Raw genomic sequence first — 6489 nt, 5'->3', positions numbered from 1 at the left:
TTGGACATGTGCTCTGACCAGGCATTGAACCCATGACCTTTGGTTAAGGGATGATGCTCCACCGACTCTGAGGCTATTCCTAACGTTGCTCAGGACCCTTCCCACGTGCAACTACAGTGGCTGGGGCGGGCCCGATTCGCAATGAGCCCAGGTGGGAGCTTCTTAAGTAACAGGTATTGTGTACTTGATAAACCAAAATGGCATTCAAAGCCACTGTTTCAAAAATGTCTAATTAAGTTTACTGGGGCAATATTGGCTCACAAGGTTACACAAGTTTCCAGCGCAGATTTCTACGATACATGATCTGTGTATTGCACATGCGCCCGCGCTCCAGTCCCCTCTATACCCAGGACCCAGGCCACCCCAGGGAGACGGGGGTGGGGTTTTGGGGGGTGAGATGTAGCAGCCTCCATCCCCACTCTTCACTTCGATGCTCAAACCAAGGTTTCTGTCAAGGAGGCTTTTACAGCTTCTCTTTCTCTCTGGGAAAAGGAGTGGTTTCCAAACGTATTCAAGAGTGTGTCCCGAGAGCCCGAGAGTCTTTGGGGAGGCCGCTCCCCTCCCAGACCACCCTTCACCGGGTCTCTGCATGGCCGACTCCTAGGCAGTCTTTTACACACACGTACACGCATGCGTCACGTGTGTTGTCGGGCTGCTCCACAGCGCTCCAGTGGAGAAGCCCCATCCCTCCAGTGCAGCCTGCAGTTTTTAGCTCCATGTTCTGCCAGGGTCTGGGGAATTACCAGGTTAAGCCATATGGAATTGCCTTTTTGTAGGTCAAAATGTAAATGTTACATTCTTGAGAAAAGCAGCTTTACTCAGCTAAAATATGCACTATTAGTATTAACTGCTTCCCCCAAATGATAAATTTGCCCAAATATTACTAATATACCATATTTATAAAATTCAGTACTGTTAAAATATATTTAAATCCTTCAATTACTGCTGCTCAACTGGAGAATGTTGTTTCTTAGTCACAAATTACGAAAAGGGTGATCATCCATTGAAGAGGCCAGGTGAGAACGAGGCACGTGCAGACTCTCTGCCCAGCCCGGCCAACCTCCCCGTGGTGGGCTGCGACGTCTGTGCTCGAACACTGTCACGGGGAAGCGCAGGGCCACACCTGCCGACCTCGACCGCCTCGTCCCACCCGGTGCAGTGACTTCAGAGTGATCTGGATACATGATTTCAACTCCTCCTCAACACTCCTGTTAGCTGACCACCAGCAGAGGCAGTTCGGGTGAAAAGCAGCGATGAAACACTGTTTCTGCACGCCACCACCGAGAGACAGTTATCACCAGGCCCTCTTTTGGTCGAATCATAGTTTAACACGTTTGGGAACTTCATCAGCATCCAACCATTGTCCAGGTCACCTTCCATTTCATTTTTTTGTCACAGCTTACGATGCTCTCATAAGGTCTCCGCTCTTTTAAATCTTAAGGGACGGGCGTTATCTCCAACCGAGCAGTTTATGATCATCCATCAACTGGCGTTACCCACTTGTCCAATTGTTTTACCTTTCCTATTGCAGCCAGGTGTCGAGAAATAGTTGTAGCAGAAACTCCTAAGTCTGCTGCAAGGCCTCGAATTGCTGTCTTGGGGTTGGCTTCCACTCTGGCTCTCAACTGATCTTCATTTAAAACAGACTTGGGTCTCCCTCGAGGCTCATTTTTCAGACTCAGATCCCCAGAACGAAACTTCCCAAACCACCACCGGATAGTCCTTTCACTAACAGAGCCTTCTCCGAAGACAGACACGATGTTTCTACTTGCTGTGGCTGCACTATGTCCTAGTTTAAATTCGTATAAAAAAAGAATTCGCAAGTCTTTCAAAGATACAGTATTGTTCGCTTCTGTGGAGAAAACAAACAAAAACTCGATTAAATCATCAGAGAAAACCGAGAGCACAGCATCGTTACGAACAGCGAGCCGCACAGCTGCACAGAGCCCGGACGGCCGTTCCACCGTCTGGGCTGAATCTCAGCGGGCCCAGCACCGCAGTCTCACTGCAGACCAGTGTCCGGGTCACTGCACTCCGCTGTCATCGTTTCTACCAGGCAGATGTTACTTTTAAGTCTTTTGGTTTTCAATAGGGATACAATTGCCAGTAATTTTATAAGCATCTACCATGGAAGACATGCTTTTGAACTCAAATGTGACCTGTGCTTTGAAATCCAGGAGCTCAACACCTACCAGTTTTTCAGTGCTATCAAATTAAGATCTCAGATCAATGTGCTGCTTGGAAGAAAATTCTCCCATACTGGGCTGAGAAATACTTGTTTCTTATGTTTTCTGAGAGAGGTTTTGTGGGTCTCCTTCTTCCCTGTCTCATAGGATCTGAATGACTGCTACTTCACGACCTCTTTATCTTCTTTTTCCTCTCTATTTCTCCGCTGTTGGCTTCATACTTAATTTGGGTGTAGATGAATAAAAATAATGTATTTTAGGGATGTGAAAGAACTGTTTGCCTAAGTTTGCTACCCCCCTCCACCCTCCCCCTTGCAGTCATGTATTCTAAATGGCACTAGAGTCCACTGTCTAGGGCATTGTTTAAAACACAACCATAGCCCTGGCTGGTGTGGCTCAGTGGATTGAGCGCCCGCCTGCAAAACAAAGGGGTTGCTGGTTTGATTCCCAGCCAGGGCACATGATCCCCAGTAGGGGGCGCTCGAGAGGCAACCACGCATGGATGTTTCCCTCTTTCTCCCTCCCTCTCTCTAAAAATAAATAAAATCTTCAAAAAAAAAAAAAAACAAAACAAAAAAACAACCCCACAACCATAACACATGTTTCCTAAACGCACCAAAGGCTTTTAAAAAAAGGTTGTGGAGAGATTCTGCAGAATTCACATCCAAACAATGTCTGGGTGAATCGGGAGCAGCAGGGGGAAGGTTTCCGTTTCCGTTTCCGTTTCCCCAGCTTTAACCCCGGTCCCTTGTGGGGGCACGTCCCTCCACGGCCCCTCTCCTGCCCCTTTCCTCCTCCGTCTGCTTCCAAGACGGTGGGTGAGGTGCCCTTGCTCAAATTCTAAACGAAGCCATTTCAAATAAGTCAGTAGTCAATCTTCCATTACAACAGCAGAACAAATCTGATCTCAACCATAATGTATTGTTACCAAAAAACAAAAATATATATATTACAAATATAAAATAGATATTAGGAAAGTAAGCAGCTTTATTTTAGTCCCTAATATACTGAAAGCAATTTACCTTGTTGTTCCCAAATGGAATAGAAATTGGGGAGAAAGGTTTCCCGCAGATTTATTACATTTAATTTATGAAAGAAGCCAACTCTTCCACTTCAAGCAAATAAGCCAGTTAAGATACAACCAAAAAACAAAATTCATTTTAATAAAGAGCTAAATCCCAAAGTAAAAGAATTTCCCAAATGCACAAAGGCCAAAGATGTACTTCAATAGATTTTAATATTATAACTTCGCCAGGAAAAAATTTTAACTCACAAAAATTAATTTTTAACCTACATAATAAAAGCCATAAAAAAGGTGGTAAACTTTCAATTACCTGCAAAAGGTGATGATTTCTCTGAATGTTTTATTTGTAGATACTTTCTATTAATAAATAAATAACCACAACGACATGATTTACATGCAACAGGAACCTAGAGGAGGAAAAAAAGAAAAAAAAACATATTACATTTTACCAGTTTATTAAACTTCTCATGCTGGCCAGGGTGCCTCAGAGGATTGAGTGTCGGCCTTAGAACCAAAGGGTCCCTGTTTCGATCCCCAGTCAGGGCACAAGCCCGGGTTGTGGGCCAGGTTCCTGGTAAGGGACGCACGAGAGACACCACACACTGATGTTTCTCTCTCCTCTGTCTCCCCTCACTCCCCTTCTCTCTAAAAATGAACAAAAAAATTAAAAATAAAAATAAGCAATATCCCTTAAAAAAAAAAGAAAATATTCCGATTGACCAAGGAACAAGACATTTCTCCTCCACGGCGGAGCTCGCCCCCGCCCTCCCGGCCCCCCCAGCCTCCCCAGCCCCCCCAGCCCGGCCGAGAGTCTTCCCCCGGAGCCGCTGTCCGCAGGGACGGGGCAGGTGCCGCGAGCTCCCTCCCCACCGCGCTCCGGAGCGGTTCTGCCCCAGGCGGTGTTCCCCGTCCCCTGCGAGCCCCGGTAGGGCAGAATGTCCGGCCGAAGCCTAGACGCCTGCGGTCCTAAAGCCACCGACGGCCGGAGGGCTTCGGTGCAGAAAGCAGACGTTAATCCCAGACGCGACACGCGGCAGGGAACGGCAATTCAGAAAGCGACAGCGCCGCGCTGCACTTAGAGAAGGCGCCTGGGAAACCAGGCTTGAATGGGAACGTAGCGTTCATCCTGTCCCTCCACAAATTGAGGCCACGCTAACTATCCGGGCATGAGAACTATTAAGAACCATCCTGACACCACCGCTTTTTTATGTAAGTTTAAGAGGAAAACGCCATTACGCTGCGGCCCCTTTTGTCACCTGCGGGCCCGGCGGGGACACTCCGCGGTCCCCGCACACCTCCGACCGGAACAAAGCCGCCCTGCCCGGCACCACGGGGCTATCGGAGCCTGGGCGCCGCTCCCGCCGCGAACACGCGCGTCCCCGCGGAGCTGAAGGGCGCAGACCCCGCCACTGACCCCCGAGCCGCCCGTCCACTCGGGGACCAGCTCACGCCCCCTTCCGCGCCGCCGGCCGCAGGACCCGCACTCGCCGTCTCCCCGCAGCCAGGTGCGCGCGGGTCCGGGCCCGCTCCCGCCCCCGCCCCCGCCCCCGCCTGCCTGCGGCCACCCCGCCTCGGCCCGCGGTCCGGCTCCGCCGCGACCGCCAGCCCGAGGGCCGGCGCACCCTCCGCCGCCCCGACCCGGAGACGCGGCCTCCCCGCAGCCAACCGCCGCCGCAACGGCCGCCCGCCCACCGGCCCGCAGCCCACCTGTTGGTCGCACTCCGGGCACGATTTGGTGGCCATCTTCACTTTCTTGGCCCGACTCGCGGACATGCTCCCCCACCGCCACGGCCGCGACTGCGGCTGTGGCGGCTCGGGCTCCTCCCACGGCTCTCCAGCGGCCCGGCCTCCGCCGCCCGGCCCCGCAGTCGAGGTTGAGTCTCTGCCGGGTGCGCGCGCGCGCTCGCCGCGGGCGCGAGGCCGCGCGGAGCCTGCGTGAGAGGGGGCGGGGCGCGGCGTGGCGTGCGCCGGCTCCGTGAGGCGTCAGACCGCGCTCCCACCCACCCCACGCGGGCCGTAGGGGGCGTCTGTATTCTCACGAGAGCGGCGGGGCCGACCCTGGGGCGAGACAATGGCCACGCCTTCTCTGGGTGGTGGTCTGCGTGGGGGCGTGGCTCAACGCAGAGAGGAGGGTGGGAGTCGGCCAATGAGGATGCAGAATGCTCACAGCTGCGGGGCACGCCTCCCCCGGGATGGAGAAGAGGGCGGGTGTCAGAGAGGGCGTGGGAGGTAAAGCGCCCCGCACCGCCGCCGACGTTTACTTAACTCCAGTGACTGTCAGCAAGTCTGATCATTGAGCACATGTACTAGACACCTAATGAACGTCATGTACCCAGCGTCGGGGATTGAAAATTCATTCTTTTATTTCATAAATAATTGCCTAAAGCCCACTGTCAAGCAAATTTGAAATGCAGCAGCGTCTGCCTTTCAAAAAACGCAGTCTAGCCATTTAAACCAGTGTGACTTACAGTCCGCAATGAATGACCTGTGTGTTTTACCCCGTCAGTCACTGATCTTACTAAATTAAGGTAAAAATAAATTACTCTTAAAATGAAGCGAAAAAACATACACAAAAGCAAGTTCATTTTTTAAACACTCATTATTTTAAATATGAAATAAGACCGACATCAAATTACATTTCAGTAAACAATAGGAACAAACATAAAAGAAAACAATTTAAGAAACTATACACTTTGCTCAGAGAAAATTTGCCAATCAGTGTTTATGGCAGACAGTGGCTATTACACTGGTAACTTGTTCTCTTGTAACTAAAACACAGTTATGAGGGACATTTGTATTCTGCATATTAAATGCCTGTTAACACACTTTGAATGAATACAATGTATATAAATATTTAAAGCTGTCATTGTGGCAAATGAGATTGTCCCTTCCATTTGTCTCATTTATCTAAACTAGGTTGGACTGATAAACATGTTACTTGTAGAGGAAAATGTATGTTTAAACTATTACTAAGTCTCTCTGTCAATAAAAGAATATGCACACCTATAGAAAAGTTTTATGAGTTTATTAGAGCCAGCTTGAGGACATGCCCAAAAGTAAGATCTCAATGGATTGAGAAAACTTTCCCAAAAATTACAGGTTTTTTTCTTTAAGATTTTACTTACTTATTTTTAGAGAAGGGAAAGGAGGGAGAAAGAAGGGAGAGAAATATCCCTGTGTGGTTGCCTCTGGTGGGCCCCCTACTGGGGACATGGCCTGCAACCCAGGCCTGTGCCCTGACTGGGAATGGAACCAGCGACCCTTTGGTTTGCAGGCCAG

General features: G+C 50.0%; 1 long non-coding RNA gene across 1 annotated transcript; it reads right to left on the bottom strand.

Moving 5' to 3' along the window:
• Positions 1 to 216: 216 nt before the first annotated feature.
• Positions 217 to 5222, bottom strand: LOC123806049. The gene is made up of 3 exons (XR_006783417.1): positions 4918 to 5222; positions 3521 to 3617; positions 217 to 1852 (listed from the first exon to the last, which is right to left on the bottom strand). It is a non-coding gene; the product is annotated as an uncharacterized LOC123806049 (long non-coding RNA).
• Between the last annotated feature and the right edge of the window lie 1267 nt (positions 5223 to 6489).

Source organism: Phyllostomus hastatus, unplaced genomic scaffold (genome assembly GCF_019186645.2).
Source record: "Phyllostomus hastatus isolate PE091 unplaced genomic scaffold, TTU_PhHast_1.1 phas_scaffold_345, whole genome shotgun sequence".
NCBI classification, from domain to species: Eukaryota; Metazoa; Chordata; class Mammalia; order Chiroptera; family Phyllostomidae; genus Phyllostomus; species Phyllostomus hastatus.
Note: the sequence above shows the minus strand (reverse complement) of the source record. Positions and strands in the feature narration are given on the sequence as shown.